Here is a 22,348-nt window from a genome sequence, read left to right as displayed (position 1 = left end):
TCTCAAAGAGTATATACAGATAAGTAATAGCAGTAAATGTTTAAGTGTGTAAAGGGGTGAAATGCTTAGGAGCAGACCATGGGTTGATCAGAACACAACGATGCATAAAATACCATATTCAAAAAATCAAAAAGAAAAAAAGAAATCGTTATAAAGTGTCCCAATATATTGAGTGTGTAGCTCTATATAGGATGTATTGTCCGTATATATAGATACTGAAAGGGGAAATGTCCAAAACCCTAAAAAAGGTGAACATATAAAAGCATAAGAAGTCTATTATTGAAGAGGTGCGGTACTTCAAACGGACCCCACAGCCATCTGGATATAGGCCATCTTCATATGCAATGGTTAAAGGGTAGCCTTAAAAATCCTTCAATAAAGGTGGATTCTTCACTCATGTAGGTATTTTCAACATAAAGAGGGGAAGACAAAAGGATGCCCTTACCAGAGAAGGTGGACTCACAGGCCCTTGGCGGTGAGTCAAACAGGCTTGTACCGTCAAGCGGTATAGGGTGGCACTCTGTGAGAAGACTTTATGTAGAATCCCATCAGGAATCTTCAGATATTATGCCAGTAAGGGGACAGGAACGTCCAAGGATCAACTTCAATCATCGGTTGGTCGTTTCCTCAGTGGTCCATCCCATGTGTGAATGAGCAAGGAAAAGAAAAAGGCTTCCACATAGTGTAAATCCTTTTTTTTCAAAAAGGCATAGTAGCACTTTATTCAGGGATACACTCCGAAAAATTACAGGCAGGGGCGGTAAAAACTCGGTTCAGAGTACAAATAGGTATAAAAATTGTAAAAAATGATCTAAAAACAGTGCAGTGAATAGTGGTGGGGTATAGACTATTCACTGCGCTGTTTTTAGATAATTTTTTACAATTTTTATACCTATTTGTACTCTGAACCGAGTTTTTTCCGCCCCTGCCTGTAATTTTTCGGAGTGTATCCCTGAATAAAGTGCTACTATGCCTTTTTGAAAAATAAGGATTTACACTATGTGGAAGCCTTTTTCTTTTCCTTGCTCATTCACACATGGGATGGACCTCTGAGGAAACGACCAACCGATGATTGAAGTTGATCCTTGGACGTTCCTGTCCCCTTACTGGCATAATATCTGAAGATTCCTGATGGGATTCTACATAAAGTCTTCTCACAGAGTGCCACCCTATACCGCTTGACGGTACAAGCCTGTTTGACTCACCGCCAAGGGCCTGTGAGTCCACCTTCTCTGGTAAGGGCATCCTTTTGTCTTCCCCTCTTTATGTTGAAAATACCTACATGAGTGAAGAATCCACCTTTATTGAAGGATTTTTAAGGCTACCCTTTAACCATTGCATATGAAGATGGCCTATATCCAGATGGCTGTGGGGTCCGTTTGAAGTACCGCACCTCTTCAATAATAGACTTCTTATGCTTTTATATGTTCACCTTTTTTAGGGTTTTGGACATTTCCCCTTTCAGTATCTATATATACGGACAATACGTCCTATATAGAGCTACACACTCAATATATTGGGACACTTTATAACGATTTCTTTTTTTCTTTTTGATTTTTTGAATATGGTATTTTATGCATCGTTGTGTTCTGATCAACCCATGGTCTGCTCCTAAGCATTTCACCCCTTTACACACTTAAACATTTACTGCTATTACTTATCTGTATATACTCTTTGAGATGCTGTAACACTCACTTTATGGTTATACACTTTAAGTCTTTTTCTCTCATAGAGACCACTATTTTTGACTTACTTTGTTTCTACTAGCGCCACACTTTATTATTATTTTTATACTTGCAACGGTCAGATTGTTGTGTTGGCTGCTCTATTTCTATTTTTGTTTATTCTGGGAGTTGGCGCAATTTTTACACCTTCTTTTTACACTCTCCTCTAGCATGGCTCCACCCCAGCTCCTATCAGGGAACCCTATATTAACCTGTGCACTGCAAGCCAGCAGTGCTGATCAACCATTGTGTGTTAGCTTTCGTGTGTACTGGCTGTGTTTCCTATGTCTGATTCCAGTTAACCGACTTTGGCCTGTTCTCTACTATTCCTGTCTGCTCGTGACCCTGACCTTTGGCGTGTCCCTGACCATCCCTGTTTGCCTGTGACCCTGAACCTTGGCGTGTACTCTGTTGTCCTTGTCTGCTTGTGGCCTCGACCTTGGCTTGTCCCTTACTTCCTTGTTGTTCCAGCCTGCTGCCTCTTTCCTCTTCTCCTGTAGTCTACCGTGAGCATGAGATGTGAGATCCTGGGGGCTGCGACCTGGAGCCAGACTGCAGCGCAGTCCATCCTCACCACTAGAGGCTCTGGTGAACACCTACTGGCTTTTAGACTCCGCGCCCTGGAGAATCTATGCTCTAGCTCCCAGTGGGATCTGTGTTAGTGATCCAGTAGACCTGCTTCCTGAACCTCCCAGGTTTCAATCCACAGCAGTCAGTCCTAGGATCCACTACCTAGCGGTGCACTTCCGATTCCTACAGAGTGCATCTGTCACCTAGCCTCAAGGTGACCTGACAGGCAGTCATCATTTCCAGGGCTTGAGTAACATGGCAGCAGGGTAGATTACTCACTCACACTAGTGACTATGGACAATTGCAGATGGTCATGAAACAGGCGGAGGATCAGAGAGGGCCCTGGTGTCCCCAGGGTCAGAGATGGTAAATGGGAGGGGTCCTGGGCATCTGGATGCAGCTCAGCAGTGACCAACTAATATATCTTGCATAGAATCACGTTTCCAACTGTATGCTTCTTTGTGCTATGTTGTGTTGGTAGCATATTCTGATCCTTGAGTTGACAGTCTCTCCATCAAGAGGAACTGTCATGCTGTTGAGGTCATCTTTAATCATTGTCTCTTATTTCCAGACCACCAAACAAAAATGGTTAAATATTAGCACATGTTGCTATTTGTATTTACAAAGACAGCAACACGTGAGCAGTAGCGCCACGTCAAGGCTTCAACCCTTGCTACTGTCCATTCACACAACATTCATTCATGCAATCAAGCACACTCTAGTCACTCTACACAACATTCATTACAAAAAAGGGTGATGGAAGGAATAAAGGGAAAAATTTGGATTGCTTAAAACAATATAATTCTATTTAAATCTTGGGGTCACACCAAAGTCAAGTAGACAACTGCTATTGTGTCAAGTGGTAAGAAAATAAAAAAAATGATTTTCCTCAACATTTGGATGGTTCCTCTGAGTCCCATCTATCTTCACTGTCCATTCACACAACATTCATTCATGCAATCACGCACAATCAAGTCACTCTTGTCCCATCTATCTTCACATGGTAACAATGATTCAGGTCTCACAAATTAAGGGTAGGGTAACCCAGCTTGGGGAGGTTAAATTTGAGGAAAGTTATTTGTTCCATCAAATGGGGTGTTAGTTGTGAACGGTGTGGATTAAGGATATTCCCAGTAATAGGGAAAACTCTCTCACTTTGCACAGTGGTTGGAGGACAGGATAGTAGTTGCTGGGCAACCAGGCAAAGACCAGGCCACAAACTTTTCTTACCATCCCAATAGGTCAAAGGGTCCTCTGTAGGAAGCAAAGGTGCTTCATATAGGTAGGCCCTGACCATTTCAGAGGCACTGCTCTCCTCTCGATTACCTGCTGCTTGACCTGCATCCACCAGATTGTCAAGTGCCTCTACCCAACATGCACATGCTCCACTCTGTTGTTTTTGAGTGATGCTGCCAGGCCTTGGAATAGCAGACATGGCAGGTGAATCTTCCAAACCGGCCTCAACCGTCGTACATCTCTGTTGCTGCAAATTCCGGACCCTTTCAATCAATTTTTGTTTCCAGTAGGAGAGGCTGTTGTCTCTGAGTGCCAGTTTACCTTTGATCCTGGGATCACACAGGGAAGCCAGCATGAGTTCAGGGCTTTTGCGGACACGGTCATTTAGCCGATCTTTTAAGTTAGCTTGTAGCTTTCTGATGAAAGACGCTACATCGGCATGAAGTGGGCTGCCACAAACAGGCTCACTGTTTTCTAGGTACAATCCCATCTTATCTATGAGATAGGTAAACAAGGGTATGACCTGTCCTAGGCTGGCATTGCTCTGACTCAAGTTTTCCGTCACATTCCGAAAGGGTTTTAAGACATAAACGAGCTGCCCAATTATACACCAGTCATCACGTCCCAGTGTGGAATCAATCCCGATGCTGTGGCGGGATGATAGATTGTGGATGGCTGTCTTTTGCTCCAAAATGCGTTCCAGCATTTCCAGGGTATAGTTCCACCGGGTGCTGACATCTTGTTTCAGGCGATGTATGGGGAGCCCTGATTGTTCTTGCTCCTCCCTCAACAGTTGACTAGCCCCAACACTGCGGTGGAAATGCCCTGCAATCTTTCTACAAAGGTCCAAGATTTGAGCAATCTTGTTGGTTTTCTCCACTGGGATTGCACCCTTGACCACTAAATGCAGTATGTGTGCAGAACAGCGCACACCGACAAAAGATCCATCTTGGAGAGCTTTAACCATGTTTGAACCTCCGTCTGTCACAATGAACCCAACAGAGACATTGGTGACTGCCTGCTCTCCAAACCAATTGGCCAACATTGATCTAATTGCCCGCAATATGTTGGCAGAGCTGTGTTGGTCATCACGGACTTCTGTGTGGAGCAGGAAAGCTTGATAACCCTGCTGGTCTTGCGCTGCAGACCTGCTTCCTGATGGAGTTTGAACTCTTACACCAGCGCCGCCACCAACAGGCACAGTGGCCTGCCACCAGTGTGCAGTCAAAGACAGGAAAGCGTGTTGACCGCTGGGAGCTGTCCACAAATCAGTTGTCAAATGAATTGTCTGACCCTCGGCTTTGGCCATATTTTCCTTCAATAATCCAACGCATGAGTGGTATAGTGCTGGAATAATCTTTCTGCTGAAAGTTGTTCGTGCAGGAACAACGTATCGTGGAGCAAGGGCATGCATGAGCTGTTTAAACGGCTCCCCTTCAATCATGCGAAAAGAGGCTCCTCCAACAGCAATGAATTGGCCAATGAGGCGGGTGATCTTGTTGGCCTGCTGTTTTGACATGCCCTTGGAACTAAAGCCAACAAAACTATCGAGGGTAGGCTGATGATGTCCTTGGGAGGATGAGGAGCCTGATTGGGTCTGCAGTGGAACTACTGCACGTGGGCGGGTTGTATTAATTGAACCCTCTCTATTGCCCCCTGTGCTCTGAGTAAGTGGTGTGCTTGAGGAGGTACCACCAGTACAGTCAGAGTCCGTTATGCTGCTTCCTGCGCTACCATCTTCTTTTTCTGCCTCTGCCCGCAGTAAAGTAGAGTGGTGGTAATTTTTAAGGTGTAGGTTCATACCAGCATTGGTTAAATGACCTAACTTTTTACCCCTACTTACTTGCTTCCCACACAATTTACACTTGGCAAAGAACCCGCCTTCCAATGTTTGAAAGTATTTCCAAACGTTGCTGCGGCGGGATGCAGCCCCTTGACCCTGTGGATATCTATTTAGGGCTGATATAGCTGCAGCAGGTAGCACACCAGTGGTGGAAGCTGTTGCCACTACAGTTACACTTGGTGAACTAGAACTAGTGCTGCTAATGGCAGGGGTGCTGGGGACTGGGAGGTCGGTGATATCATCACAGGATTCTTCCATAATAACAGAGGGAGAAGGGGAGTTAGCAGCAGATGAAAAAAGTGGACTGCTACCTGTCCTACTCCTCACAGAATATCCCTCTTGCACTTTCTCCAGGTCAAGCTGTAAGTCCTGTGGGCTAAGATTGTATAAAACATCCGCAGTGTTTGGGGAAAGAGGAGCATCACATTCTAAATCATCTTCTTGGGCCAATGAAGAAAAAGTCTCACACTCTGTCTCTGCTGCTGTCTCCCTCAATTGCTCCTTTGGGGAGCTGGGCAGTGGCACTGGTAGTGTGATTGGTGGTGGTGACTGTAAAGGCAACTCCACTTTACTAGGTTTCTTGCCTATTCCATAAAAATATGCAGCCATGACACCTGTAGAAGTGGAAGGAGGCGCTGCACTGGCAGTGGAAGTGGCAGCAGATGTTGGTGGTCTGGCAGGAAAAGTAATATTAGAAGAACTGGGGGTGGTGGAACTAGCTTTGCTGGTGGCATTGGCGGTGACACCCACTGCTGTGGACGGCATGTTGGTGGCGGCAGAAGTGTCAGAGGCACTAGTAGCAGAGACCTTGCCACTTTTTTTACCAAGGCGTCCACCGCGACCACGACCACTACCTCTACCAGCCTTCACTTTTACATTAGAACGGTACATTTCTGAACTTTACAGCAACTGCAAGTCAGAAAATGGACTGGAGTGGAGATAGGGTATATAGAATCTCAATCTATAAATCACCCCCCACCACAACACGGGCAGCCTCTGAGGCTATCACAACACTAGCAGCAACACTAGTATCACTAGTCTATCTATCAAGTTCACAACACAGATGTAGCTTGCTTCACTACTATTCTGCTGCTGTGCTTAGCTTATGCTCAAATGAAATAGTTCAGGATCTCTGATAAAGTGACAATGAATTCAAACGGACCAGCTAAGATTGACTGTTCTGAAATGAATCAGCGTGTCTGTCTCTCTCTGCTAGCAAATCGTAAGTGAAACTAAGTTGGCTGTACATGCGGTTCTAGCTATGTTACTGCCCCTCCTCTTTGGTTACAATTGACCAATAATAACCATCATCATCATTATTTTTATTTTACTTAATTTTTCTCTCTACGTCGAATCTTCTCTCTCTATGTCGAATCTTCTCTCTATGTCGAATCTTTTCGAATAATCTTGGACTACTATGGTGGATAGACTATAGAGTTAAGGTTAGGCACATTCGACCACAGGTTCGATAGACACAAATTGTTATTGTTAGCGTCATGTCGAATCTCCTATCTATATCGAACTGTTGTCGCAACGAAAACGAAAATAAAGCATTTGTTTATGTCGGATCTTTCGTTTTTCGGAATCTGCGCTTTCGTTATCGTTTGTTAAAACGATAACGAAAATACCTGAAATTCGGACGAAAATGCATTCGGACGAAAACGAATGCACATGTCTATTTGACACACATACACCTACCTCCTGAAGAGTGTTCTTGATCAGGCCACCTGTTGTGAAGGGTTTTCTTCACCAGGGAAACAATTCTTCGGTCATCCACCACAGTTGTTTTCCGTGGTCTTCCAGGTCTTTTGGTATTGCTGAGCTTACCGGTGCATTCTTTCTTTTTAAGGATGTTACAAACAGTTAATTTGGCTATACCTAATGTTTTTGCTATCTCTCTGATGGGTTTGTTTTGTTTTTTCAGCCTAATGATGGCTTGCTTCACTGATAGTGACAGCTCTTCGGATCTCATATTGAGAATTGACAGCAACAGATTCCAAATGCAAATAGCACACTTGAAATGAACTCTGGACCTTTTATCTGCTCCTTGTAAATGGGATAATGAGGGAATAACACACACCTGGCTATGGAACAGCTGAGCAGCTAATTGTCCCATTACTTTTGGTCCCTTAAAAAGTGGGAGGCACATATACAAACTGTTCTAATTCCTACACCGTTCACCTGATTTGGATGTAAATACCCTCAAATTAAAGCTGAAAGTCAGTTAAAGCACATCTTGTTTGTTTAACTTCAATTCCATTGTGGTGGTGTATAGAGCCAAAAAGACTTGAATTGTGTCAATGTCCCAATATTTATGGACCTGACTATATATGCATATATATATATATATATATATATACATATATGCAAGGTTCTGCATGCAGTTCAATGGCCTAAAAGGGGAAGACTCATGGTAAGTATAGTTCACTGGGTGAGTTAAAGTGAAGCTCCACCCAAAAGGGGAAGCTCCACTTTGTTCGTACCCTCTCCCCCTCCATGGCCACATTTGGCACTTTTTGGGGGGAGCAGGTAGCTGGTTTTGACAGGTACCTGCTCCCACTTCTGGGTAAAATCGCTGAACTACGACATTTTCGGCCCCTCCTCCTACACATGTCCCAGAAGAAGGCAGGACCACTCAGAAAGTGCAGCATGACTTGTACATGTGCAGTAGGAAACCAGCTGTGAAGCCAGAAAGATTCACTTCTGGTTTCCCTTACTTACAATGCAGATGCCTGCACCCAAACCCAATTGACGAATTGGCAGATCTAAGTGATCCATGCGTTCTTCTATCAGAGCAATTTCTTTCTTTAATTCCTGTGCAATCTTGCCCACCTCTAGGGATATATATTGTGAGTAATATTGTGCAAAAGCACCTGAAGTCTCTCATCCAAAATGCACACTGTCAAATATGGTGCTGAGTGGGACAGGGGTGGCGGGGAGCACCACCCTCCTTCCCCATGGTCGCAAGTAGGTCTGGAGGCTCTGCTGGGAAGTCAAGATTAATCAAGGATGCATAAAGAATTGATCCAGAGTGGGAGGTCGTGGCTCTTGGAGACGGGGAAAAGAGGTCTTCTTCCGGGCTGATTTTCCCCATAAGGTGTATGGATGGAAGCAATCTTTAGAGCATGTGCCCCTGGGCTGGTAATTGTGGCTGGAAATGGGGCAGGAGCCAAGGAAAGTGGAGATGTGGTGTAGCTCCTGTGTTAAGCATCCACCATGGCCGGCTGCTGTGCACGCGTCCCTAAGTCTGTGGATATTAATATTATTTTAGAGTTGTCTGAGTTGAATTCTGTTTGAATCTTGTTTATAAGTAAGGTAATAACAAAATTTAGTCAAAGGGCTATTATTTTATGAAGGATTTTGAAATCCATATTAATTAAGGAGATTGAGCTTTATGATTCCTGATAAGTAAGTTCTGTGTTAGGCCTTGGGAATAATATTATTATAGCTTCCCTCATTAAGGGAAGGAGGAGTATTTTATCTTTGAAAATGGCTGCATAGAAGATTGACAAACTTGGCATCAAAGGCTCTTTATGTATTTTAAATATATTTATTAAGTTTTCATACAAAAATATAATGTTTTTGAATCAGGAGTAGTATATCAGCAAGGGCAACAAAGTAAAAGACATAGTACGACGTAACAAGCAATACAGAATCGTGGCTTGGAGCCTATAAACATTCATATGAGAACTAGTAGTAGTATAGTATCTGGTCTAACAAGAGTAATTAACTAATGATTCTACCAACACCGGCGACCTAAAGAGTGGAAGCAGGTTACCAATCGATCCGGGAACAGGTAGAAAGATTGATAAAGTTATGAAGAAATAGAGAACAAAAAATAATTTCTAGTGGGGAAAAGGGGAGGAAAAAGGTAATTTAACATAATAGCGTTACATTATACGTCATGACACTTACAGACTGCACCATTTTACACTAGAGCTGCTGCATTTACAGTAGACTAACACAAAATGACAGTCAAGAATTGCAGTGGTGGATCACCAGCAGGTGGAGAAAAGCAGGGGGTATTATGCTCTAGTCTAGATTTTTTGTAGTTTTATCTCCTACACCTCAAGACCTTCCTTAGCTTTAATAAAAAGTATCAATTGTTGGAAAATTATGCGGTAATTTGGCAGATATTCAATCACAGTGGAACACATTGCTGACATACAGTAAGCAGTTTTTTTTTAAATGTAATAGTAAATCAATGGATTGTGGATTTATTACATACATTTTATAAACATGCATATCATATTTTGGTCTTATGTATTAAAATACAGCGTGCTTACTATGGATTCATAGCTGTCCAGGTTTTATCTGTTAATACTTTGAAAAGAAAATATAATGTAAATAAACTATGCAAACTAGACGTTGCTTTGAGCTAGTACCCCTTTCATGTTATGTTTTTGTTCTAATATGCAGTAACTACAGAGCTGGTTCTGCCCAGATAATACATTAAAACCCACCTGCTGATTGTTAGCTAAATGTAAAATTACAAGGATAAAATAGGAAAGAAAAACATGTTATTAAAAAGAAATATTTAACTAAGTTTACTGCATGATTATTATAACATTATGTAGAGAACAAAAGCATTTCCAGGAAATTTCTGCAAAATGCTGCAATTATGTTGTAACTTTGATGTATGGTTATCATCAGAACTTAAAAAGACAATGCATTTGGAGGAGAGATAAGTAGTCCGTCTGAAAAGAAATATCAGCTTTCTCCCCTGTAATTGCTGTTCTGCAGAGTTATTAGACTTTGCCTTACTGCAAACATTATTTCCAGCAGGGCTTTGTGCACTTTTTTTTGCTCTTGTATTGCTCTACCTTGTGCATCATGCAAACTTTTTTCTTGGTTTTCTAATCTACTTGTTTGATTTTGATCCCAGTTAAAGCAGGGCACAAAATACACGGCCGTCTTTTCAGTATTCGTATGTTCTTCAAAAGCCTCTTTTGTAATCTGCTTTCTAAATGTCCTGTACCTGCTAAGCACTGGCTTTAAACATGAATCAGACTGACTTTTGTTCATTGATTTCCATAAGTCTTCCATTCTCTTCCTGACAATGAATGGAAAAAAGGAAGCATTTTCTATTGGCTTTTAAATCAATAGCCCCTGAGTGATTAACTTCCTGAAACACCATGTCACATTTGATCACTGTATCCTTAGAATGGCGTACACATGTGCAGCAGACAAAATTGCACTGACTTATTGTTAACTGACAGTTTTTGATTTGGCATTTTGCAATGGGAGGTGTGAGAAAGGGGAGATTAAAAGTGGCACAATGTGCCAGTTCATTTATCCTCTGTAGCTCATGCAGAGAGCAATCAAATTATCACAGCCAGAAACACTTCTCTCTGTTCGCCCTGATAGTGAGATAAAGTAATGGGTCATAATGGAAAGAGGGAAGAGGAAACATTTTTGCTCATCATAAACTGAACTTTTATTCCCTTAACTGGGTCCCAGGGAAGGTTCTAATATTACAATAAAGCACCTATCTATCTATCTATCTATCTATCTATCTATCTATCTATCTATCTATCTATCTATCTATCTATCTATCTATCTATCTATCTATCTATCTATCTATGTCTATTTGTTAGTTGGTTCTTCTATAAATCTATCAATCTACTGCCCATATTATTTTTAAATACATTGTAAAATTTAATTTACATTGGTAGAAATACTGGCACCTACAGCCGGTGAAAACAAAAAATAATACAAATGACGCATTATTTAAATATTTTGCCTCAAAAGTAGAAGGAACTGACTGATATCATAATAAAATACAAAATATTTAAAACCAAATATGATTAGTAAATTTAAAATATTTTTGTAATTTATGACTATTTTTCATTAACTTGCTAAGTAAAGTTACTCCACAAATCTTTATTATTTACTTGTCTTAAACTGTTAAAACCATTGAATAATTGGGATAAGATAATAGGGAAAATGATTAGACATGTGCAGTTTGTTTCATTGAATTGAAATTCAGCCAAATTTTTCATTTTCGGAAATTCAGATGTATCCGAATTTCCGAATTACAATAGTACCGAATTTAAATGAAACTGAAATAACGTAAAAAATTTTGAATTTGAATCGCATTGAATAGTTTTCAAATCAATTTCAAATAGTTTTCAAATTCGAAAACTTTTTTTTTTTTTTTTTTAATTTTTTATTTAGTGGTATGCGACATACAATGAAACGGTAACTTCACAGAATATGTAGTGTAAACAAAGTAGCCTACACATGGACATCAGGTAGTGGTATCTGAGCAAAAGATAAGTAAACTCAAAATTACATAACAGAGACAGATCAGTAAGCATACAAGATACTCAGATACCCTGGAGGTACAGGACTAGGGCTTCGCCTTGACGGTGGAACTGATCAATTACAATGCTCTATGGAATCGCCCCAGTATCCAAGGAGAAATTGAGTATCTGTGCATAGGGGAAGGGTGCTGCTGGGTGACCAACTTAGGTCAAATCATACCAAATTTTTTGGATTAAATGAGAGGAAGTGAGTAAAGGAGAATAAAGGGAAGAAGAGACAGAGTGAGAAAGGGGCATGGAGAAGAGGGAAAGAAGGGGGGAAGGAGGGTAGTATAGTGGAAGAGCGAGGGGGAGAGTTAGAAGTCCACCCAGAGAGCAAGCACCACCCTCAACTCCCCAGGCCATCTGGTGGCCATGGATAGGTACAAGAGCCTCTGGTATTCAATGTAGTCTGGCTATGTCTCACGGAGGTATTCCCCCAAAAAGCGGAACTGGGTCCAATAAAACCACCTGGTCTTATGTTCCTCAGATTTGTCCCGGATCGTAGCAGTGAGATCCTCCATTCGTTCGATATCATTGACCCTTGCAAACCATTGGGCCACAGTCGGAGCAGACTGTTGCTTCCATTGACTTGGGATGCAAGCTCTAGCAGCGTTGAGTAGGTGTTTAAAAAGAGATTTATAATATCGCTTTCTTGACATGGGATTGAGGTTGAGGAGCATAGCAGCAGGGTCATTGGTTAAGGAAATATCTGTGAATTTGTGGATGTAGCGGAGGACAGGTTGCCAGAAAGTTTGTAGTTTGGGGCACTCCCAGAAGATGTGTAGGATAGTGCCAGTTTGTTGCTCACATCGCCAGCAGTGGTCAGATTGGTTGGGGAATATTTTGGCCAAAACGGCCGGCGTGCGTTGCCAACGTGTGGTCAACTTATAGGAGATTTCTTGATATTTGCTGCAAAGTGACGATTTATGAGCGAAGAAGAGTATGCGTTCCTTCTGTGGAGTAGTAAATGTGGTTTGTAGGTCCCTTTTGCCACTTAGCTAGGAAGGGGGGTTCTGTGGCAGCATGCATGTCCAACAAAGTTTTGTAAGATCTATAAAGGGAACCTCGGATTGGGCCATCACCCAGACATATTTCCTCAAAGGAATGAAGTTGTCTAGAAAAAAGCGTATATCTGGGTAGTGAGCCGAGAAACTGGGAGAGTTGCCCCGTTCTCCAACTATCCAACATGATGGGTGCCTGTCCTGATATCACGGACCCTGTGGGGATCCAACCCTTGGGTCCTAGGAATTGAGACACGCGCAGGAGCTTTTTCGGAGCCTGCCCAGTAAAGGCCGGGTCTGACCAGCCCGGGGGGGATTTGGGATGTCCTATAATTGGGGTCATGGGAGAAGGGAAACTAGGCAAGGAGGAAAGACGAAAAAATCTATCCATCTCTACCAGAGAAGGGCCAATCAGCGGGTGAGTGGTTACGTGGGGGTCAAGATGTTTTCCTGCCCAAGGTAGACCAGCCAATGGGACCCGGGCCATCTCCTGCTCTAACATTACCCAGAGTTTCCATTCCCCATGACGGCACCAGTCAATTACTCGAGTCATGTGCATTGCAGTATAATAGAGAGCAGGGTCTGGGAAACCAATGCCTCCCCTCAGCTTCGGCCTAAGCAGTAACACCCTACCCATTCGTGGGTGTCTATCACGCCATAGGAACTTAATAAACCTTGAGCGAACCTCATGAAGGAAAGTTTGCGGTAATTTGAGAGGTAAGGCTTGTAGCAAATATAGGAGCCGAGGCATTGCGTTCATCTTCAGTACATTACACCGGCCAAACCAAGATAGAGCAAGGGGATCCCATTTCTTAAGGTCTGTATTGAGCATCGCTAGGAAGGGACGAAAATTCAGGGCAAAGATATCTTTTGGATTTGCCAGAATTCTGGTACCCAAGTATTGAATAGAACGGGTGGCCCATTTAAACGGGAAAAAGGGTCGCAAACCTGACAGTGTGTTGTCTTGTATGGAAATATTTAGGGCTTCTGACTTTTGGAGGTTAACTTTGAAGTTGGAAAGGTTGCCATACCGTTTCAATTCTTGTAGCAATGAAGGCAGGGACGTTATAGGTTTGGTGATAAAAAATAAAAGATCGTCCGCATATACCACTACTTTGTGTTGATAGTGGTCCAAATGGACCCCTCTGATATTAGGGTTAGCTTTCACATGGCGAAGAAATGGTTCTAGGGAAAGGACAAACAGCAGGGGGGAAAGTGGGCACCCCTGCCTAGTCCCGTTGGAGATCGCAAAGATGTCAGATTCTATCCCATTCACCCATACCGTGGCTGTAGGATTAGAATAGAGGGCATAGATCCGTCTAGGATGGGCATCGGCATTCCAAAAGAACAGAGTGCTGCCTGGAGAAACCCCCAGTCCACCCTATCAAAAGCCTTCTCGGCATCAGTGGATAGGAGTAAAAGAGGGGTGTTGGACCTTTTTGCCTTCTCTATAACGTTTATCATCCGGATAGTGTTACCTCTCACTTCACGAGTTTGTATGAAACCCACCTGGTCAGGTGCTACCAAGCGTTGCATTAGGCTATTGAATCTGGAGGCTATGATTTTCGTGAGGAGCTTGATGTCACAATTTAGAAGAGAGATGGGCCTGTAGCTGGAGCATAGCAACGGGTCCTTTCCGGGCTTAGGGAGTACAGAGATAGAAGCTTGTAGCATGTCAGGAGGGACTTTATGCCCTTCTAGAATGGCATTGAAGGCTGTGATGAATTGGGGAGCTAGATGTGTCTGAAATGTCTTGTAATATAGGAAGGTAAAGCCATCAGGCCGAGGGGCCTTCCCCGGCTGTGTGTCTGCTATGGCGTCTGCAAGCTCATCTACGTGGAGTGGTTGGGAAAGTAATTCCCATTTGGCTTCCGTGAGAGAGGGGAGGGAAGGTATTCCTGTATGTTTGATAGGGCCGAAAATCCAGTGGCCTGTGCTGCATCTAAATTATAAAGCTTAGAATAAAATTCCCGAAAGGCAGCTGCTAGGTCCGATGAAGTGTGAATCTTGGACCCTGATGGGGTCAGGAGGGCTGGTATGTATGATTGTGTGCGCTTCGCTCTCAATGCATTTGCCAGCAAACGCACACATTTATCTCCATACTTGTAAAAGGAGCGGCGCGCCTTAAGCAGGACGTGTTTGGCCTTATACAGAGAGTGCTCTCTGATAGCCTCTCTAGTCTGAAGCAGTTCTGCTTCCAATGTACGGTCAGTTCGAACCTTGTGTTGCCTCTCTAAAATGTGAAGTTTTGTCAACAGGTCCGTCAGAGTTTTGGCGCGGCGTTGCTTGGCCATATGACCAATTTATATGAAGATCCCTATAATGTAACATTTGTGTGCTGACCACACCGAGAGAGGGTTTAAACACTGAGCCAGTATTGTTTTTAAAATAGGAGCGAAGTTCTCTGTTGATCTCTGCAGCTGTTTCCGGGTCCTTGAGAAGTGTTTCATTTGGACGCCAGGATGATGTCTTAGGGTGTGAGCGTGGGAGAGTGAGCTCTAGGAGGACTGGAGCATGATCGGAGAGCGTTATCTGTCCTATTTCTGCTTTGGAGGCTAAGGAAATCGCAGAATGTTGTATTAGAAAAAGATCGATCCTAGAGTAGGATCTGTGGGTCGAAGAATAGAAGGAGAAATCTCGTTCCTGGGGATGGAAAATTCTCCAAATGTCTACCAATTGATGCTCATGCAACAGGTCCTTCAGAGCCCATCTTGCACCCTGAGGTAGGGAGGACGATTGGGCAGATGAATCCTTAGACGGATCCAAGGTGAGGTTAAAGTCTTCCCCCAGGATGAGAGTACCCTCACGGAAAGGCTCCAATGCTGCTAGGAAAGCCCCCAAGACATGAGCTTTGTTCGTGTTAGGTAAGTAATAATTTGCAAGGGTAAATGTGTGAGAATCGATTTTGCCCTTCAAGAGCAGAAACCTGCCCTCCCCATCTGGGATCTCATCCAGGAACTGCCAGTGTAGAGATTTAGATAGCAGAATGCTCATCCCTCTGGATTTAGAGGAGGTAGATGTACTATGGTAGGCCACTGGAAAGTGCTTGTTAGAAAGCCTCGGGACCTTGTCTGCCTGAAAATAAGTCTCTTGAAGGAAGACTATGTGTGCTCTAAGTCTCCAGAGCTCTGACAGACAGCTGGTTCACTTCTCAGGGGCGTTCAGACCTTTGATGTTCCATGAAAGGAAGTGCCCGCTCTCTGGGTGGCGATAGGATCTAGTAAAAAGAGGGGAGATAGAAGGGAAAGGTGGAAGTGGACAATGAGTGGGAGTTTGGCGAGGTAAAAAAAAGCTGAAGTATAGGGAGGAAGGAGATAGAACTGAAGAGGAAGAGGAAGATGAAAAGGAAAAAAGAAGAGAAAAAAACATTTTTGAAGGGGGAGAAAAAAGTATGGGGACTAATACAAGATGTTTCTCCTTAAAGGAGGGCTACTGCCACCAGGGCAGAGTATTCCTACTGTGGGGGGAGGTAGGGCACAGTCAAGCGCGGAGCCCCAGCCTGTGGAACCCCTGCAGCAACATTTGTATATCACTGATACATCAGCACCATCATGAGAGGAAAAAAAACAAACAAAAAGAAATTAACCTCTTAAGAATAATATTGGAGAACCAGACATTAAACATGTAACAACCACTAAATGATTACTGAAAAAATTACAATCAATGATTACCTATTGCCCTAGACTTGGGCCGGGTACATCAAAGAGCTTATGAGGAAATATACGAGTTAACATTGCTACATCTCCTGAATTACTTCCCAACCTCCCCTGCACCTGGCTCCAGGAGCCCAACTTTAGTGGCCCGGTAGGGATCCATCCCTCAACCCCACCCACCGGGGCCCTCCCGGGTAGAAACCCGAGCAGTTCCCTGCTACAATTCGGAGAGTGTCTCCGGGAACGGCGATCCCGCGGGCGGGCATTGGGTCCACTGGAGAGACCGATGTAACATCCAAAAAAAAAAAAAGAAAATTTTTGCACCCTATAAATGCTTTAAAATACCTTTTTCTGACACGGCTGTAGAGCAGGTGAGCTGGGGCGGCATGGGAACAAAGATCCGACGCCAACCTCCAACCGACCCCCCTAAAACTCCACCCCCTCCACAGGAACCCACTCAGTGGTGAGTGGGTTCCTGTAAGATAACTGTTCAATTAAATACATTCCCCACTGCTCGTAGCATTGGAAAAGTCCTCAATTTCTCTCTGTCTTCATATGATGGGTCTGACAGTTGCACTCCAGGTTGAAACAACAAAAACAGAGAGGGGGGAGGAGAAAGGAGAAAAAAAAAAAAGGGGGGGAAACAAGCCCCCCATGTGACTTTTCCCCTGCTTCTGGGACACCATAGGGTTCATTGTTTATTTGGGCAAGCCCGTGGGGTGCTCGTTTGGGGTAAACAGGTATGTCTCGGAGTGGTCCAAGTCACTGTGGGGAACTAGTGAGGTCCAAGAATACCAACTGCGGGGTGGTTGGGCCTTCTGTTGGTGGTAGAAAAAAAAAACCCCATGGCAGGGAAGGGAAATAAAAAGAACAAAAACAAAACAAACCCCCCCGATGTGTTGCGGTACAGAAAGTGAGGAGTGATCGCATACTAGACCAGAGGGGATGCCTGATTATTAAGCTCCTCGGAGTCAAGAGACTGGTTCATGTGGTACCTGTGGAGGTCCTCTCTGAGAACGGCGTCCGGTCTGGACCCTTTGTTGTCTTCCATCCAAAGGCTGACGTTGGGGGTTCAACTGAATGTTCACTAGGAGCCAGTTTGGTACAGCGACTGGGTTCATCTCGGCAAAAGTGAACAGGTGTGGGAACTCTGAGGGGTGACGCAGGGTGAAAGTGTTAGCACCCTTACGAACAATCAGATGAAATGGGTGGCCCCATTTGTATGTGAGACCTTTCTCACTGATGCCATCCAAAAGTGGTTTGAGCGCTCGTCTCATCATCAGGGTTCTCCTGGAAATATCCAGAAGCAGGTGGATGGCCACCCCGTCAAACTCCAAGACCCCTACCCGCCATGCCTGTCTCAGGATTTCTTCCTTGAGGTTAAAGGAGTGCAGGCAGCAGAGGACGTCCCTTGGTCTGTCAGACGGGTTAGGGTTAGAGCCAAGGGTCCTATGGACGCAGTCTATGGTAATAGCCGTGTCCCGCGGGCGGTCTAAGTATTGGTTAAATACGGAGATTACCATCGCACTGAGCTCAGATTGTGGGATGGACTCCGGGACTCCCCTCAGGCGTATGTTCTGTCTGCGACTCCAGTTTTCTAAATCGTCAAGTAGCAGTTGTAGCTGAAGAAATTGGTCATTAATTTCAGAATGTGAGGACTGCACATCTTGTATAATCTGGGACATTGCACCCTGTTCCTACTCTACTGCTGCAATGCGTGTGTCTAGGGCTGCAACTTCCTGCTTAATGGCTTGCATTTCTCCCCTCATAGCCATCTCCATTCTAGAGGCTAATGTTTCAAAGTCATCCCTTGTGGGGAGCTGCTGTAGGAGTACCCATAACTTGTGTGTAGGGTCAGCTTGAAATGCAGGCTCTGACTGCTGGAAAGGTGTAGCAGAGGTACTCACTGTGTCCTGTAGCCTTGGGATGTGTGCAGATCTGAGGCCAGGAGCAGCATGGGACGGGGTGGGACATGGAGATGTCTGTCTGGAGCTGAATAGTTCCTCTTCCAGGTCGGGCGATACTGCCAGTGATCGTGGCAAGCAGGGGGATAAGTCACTGATCAGAGAGTAGGGCGGCATCGTAAAGTCCTCTCCCTGCTGCTGCAATCCTTCAGGTGTGGCCTCCGCTCCCTGTGATTCCCCCGTCGCGTGTCCGGCCGGCGCCATCTTGGATACCGCCGGGGTAGAGGCGGACTGTTTAATCTGTTTAAGATATCGATCTATGCCACGGGAGGAGGGCTGAGTGCAGCGGGACGATCTCCTGACTATCAGAGGTGCTGGTAGGTGCTGACAGTGTAGGGTAATGTGGCGGAGGTATACTGCACGGGAGCCGCTGGCCGGGAGCTCTCAGTGTTAACGTCCACTCTCCGCGCCCAATTCAAAAAGTTTTTGAACTCGAATAGTTTTCAATTTGTTTTTGAATTGCCAAAGAAAATAAAATAGAATAGAGAATAAAAGAATAGAATAGAAAAAATATAATAGAGGAGAAAAGAATATAACAGAAAATAAAACAAAAACAGAACAAAATTGAATAGAAAATAAAAGAACAGCATAGAATAGAATAGAAACAAATAGAATAGAATAAAAAAAGAATAGAATAAAATAGAAAGAATATAACCATCTTCTGAAATTCAAATTTCAAATAAAATAACTTTGAATTTGAATACATAAGCAAAAAAAGAGAATAGAAAAGAACAGAATAGAAAAAAATAATAGACTAGAGAATAATAAAATAGAAAAGAATAGAATTAAAAAAAACAATAGAATAGAATAGAATAGAAATAATATAACCATTTCCAGAAATTCAAATAGAATCAATTCAAATTTAAATAGAATAGAAAAGAACAGAGTAGAATAGAATAGAAACTAAGAGAATATACTTTTCTATACTTTTATATTCGAATTTCAGAAGATGGTTATATTCTTACTATTGTATTCTATTTGATTTATTTATATTCTATTCTGTTCTTTTATTTTCTATTCTACTTTGTTCTATTTTACTCCATTCTATTCTATTCTATTTTTTCTAGTCTATTCCTTTATTTTCTATACTATTTTAGTCTTTTGGAAATTGGAAAACAAATCAAAAACAATTTGAAATTGATTTGAAATCTATTTGAATTCAGAAAATTTGAATCAAATCGAATATGAATAAACAAAACTAATTCCGAAAACAAATTAAACAGTTTAAACAAATCTATGTAAATAAATTGAAATGAAACAAAACACATTTTTTCATTCTGCACATGTCTAAAAATGATACATCAGGCTTTGGTATAAAATGTACATTCAAACTGTATGTACACCCTAAGAATTGTCTTTTCTTATTTGCTCACTATTGGTCTTTAAATATATTTTTGCATGGGTTTTGTTATATCTGTTCAATAAGTTCAATGTATTTTTCAAATAAATCAAAGCCATACTAAGACTTTTCAGGTGCTACATAGATGTATTCCACATACGCATTGTATCTTGTTAAAAATCTTTCATTTTATTAGAATGGATATATATGTAAAAAATCAGTGTTTAGGATATTCCCCAAAACAAAATAAATCCCCACCAGCAGCTGGAATAACCTTATCACCCCACAAAGGTTCACAACATAAACAATATATTTCAATCACTATCCACTAACTCAAATTAATAACTGCCCATGCCACTAAAGAGCAATCTTTAAAATATCTTGTGTGCAGTGCTAAAGAGGTATTATAAAAACTCACAAGATGGGTTATATCAAGCATGTCTAATTATAAAAATGCCAACCAAGTGTCACGGTGCCTCTTCATCACCAGGGGCTCCAGGATCATTCTTCATTGATAACCAAAGAACAATCATAGTGCAATTTTACATAGATAAATTAAACAAAACACTAATTATTGTGTTCCCATAAATGTACACGTGCAGACTTAAATTTACCCAGTGTTCATCCTTTCCACCACAGTGTATCACCCCCATAATATGGAGGCTCACCAAATGAAGAGACCTAATCCGGTCATACTGTATACAGCATGTCATTAAAATCTTCCTTAGTCATTGGGGTCACTCCCTTTAGGCTACTCATATAGCTCACAAAAGAAGCTGATGCATAGTGTAGTATTTACTTAAAAACTTGTATTATAATATCAGCTTACATAAAGAAAAACAACCCAAAAAGTATTCCTGGTAGCCTAAAGATAGTGAAAAAGTCATACGTTTTAAAAAATGTTCTTAAAACAAGAAATACATTTACTATTAAGCATGTTATGTGTCACGGTCTAGCCTGCAGATTTCTGTTGTGAAATTCTTACCTCCTTGCTGCAGATCTGTGACTTAACTTCACATGTGGTGTTTAGCTTCCCTGTTCATCTTTGAGCATTGCCTGCTCCACTGTGAGTTCATATCCTTTTTCCTTCTATTACTTACTGGGTCATCTCCTTGTTTGCTTCCCTATGTATATACACATGCTCAGTGAAATGCTCCTTGCCTGAGCAACTTTACAGTACTCTAGCTTCCGTTCGCTTGTCTCTGGTGTATTCTGTATCAGACTACCTGTGTACTGACCTTTGCTTTGTTTTACCGTCTATGCTTGTTCCCTACCTACCCTGATCTTGTCTTGTCTCCTGGATTTCTGGTTGTCTCCTGATGCTTGTACTCTGCACACATGTTTGGTCTCTGCATCCACAGCTAGGCATACCTGGGGACTGTGACCTGGTTGCAGCCTGCTGCAAGTCCATCCCCACCAACAGGGGCTCTGGTGAAGAAGCAGGCTGTGGCTTAGACTCTGCACCATGGGGAACCCCGAGTTGGTGATCATCAAAGGGCTCACTATTACAGTCTCTTGACAGTTATGGCCTAAATGTTTGATTTCTTACAATACACCTTTTCACAAATTACCCTGGTTGCCCCAACCCCTCAGAACACTGAGAAGTGCAGTTTCATTATGATGTTTTGTGCAGTGATAGGGCCCGGGTAGGTTAAACACAGTTCTAAAGTTAGTTGATCAGGATTATCAGGACAATGTCATCTGTGATAAACATGTAGGGAGGAGCAACATGCAGACGTCACTGCGTTTTCGCCAGTTCCAGACCACGGGCTGCATTTTGAGTTTGAGTTTTGCAGTTTTACTTTCATTGATGTAAGTGCAACATCTTTTTTTACCTAAATAAACCTTAAGATTTTACACTATTGAGGCTTTATCTTTTCTTGGAACCCTTCTGCGATCGAGTCCATTGGGCAGTAGAGGCTTAATAGCGCAATCTCCCTGGATGATCAAATACCCTGGCTGGGTGTATAGCCACAAGTGTTTTAGACCTAATGTAACAGGAGGTCTTAGGAGCTGGTAAGTGGCCATTTTATGAGGTGGAGGTGTTTCTTTGAACTGTCACGATTTCTTGGTAAAATTATCTACAATATCACGTCACTATATGGGCTTCCTTGCTTTTTATGCATATAAACTTTCTTCATCAATATTCAAAATTTTAATTTAGCGCAGTTTATTTTTGATTCAATGTTAAAACTATATCATGTTAGAAGAAGGAGTAAGTATCACAATTATGATTTATACATATTTTAAATTAATAAATAGTATAATATATACGATAGTAATGACTGGCATATCACTTACAGGTGAACTGAACAATCAGTAAATGCTTGGTGCAACCTTTTCCCCTGTATTCCTTAGGAAAAGTACAATAGTAGATAAAAGACAGGGCAGCCTTAACTTGGTTTTGGGACACAACGCAGATAGACAAATTCTGGAGAGCAAAAGAAAGAAATGAATTATATAAATCTATATACAGTATTTCTACATGGTGTTCATCAGTCTGATTTATTAGATTCGCCCAGCTGTGATAAGGATCTAGACCTTCTTATACGGCATTCGGAATCCTGACTCCAAGCAATTACTCAAAATCTAAAAAGTTCTGCTTTGTTTCACTCATAGTAAAAATCCTGTAGCTGCAATGTAATAAACCTTTTTAAAACTACCCACTACATTGCCCTTCTGCAAAGACATAAATTTTATGTCTTTGCCT

The sequence above is a fragment of the Aquarana catesbeiana genome, linkage group LG01, assembly GCF_042186555.1.
Source record: "Aquarana catesbeiana isolate 2022-GZ linkage group LG01, ASM4218655v1, whole genome shotgun sequence".
NCBI lineage: Eukaryota > Metazoa > Chordata > Amphibia > Anura > Ranidae > Aquarana > Aquarana catesbeiana.
The sequence above is the reverse complement of the archived record's forward strand: the minus strand, read 5'-3'. Positions refer to the sequence as shown.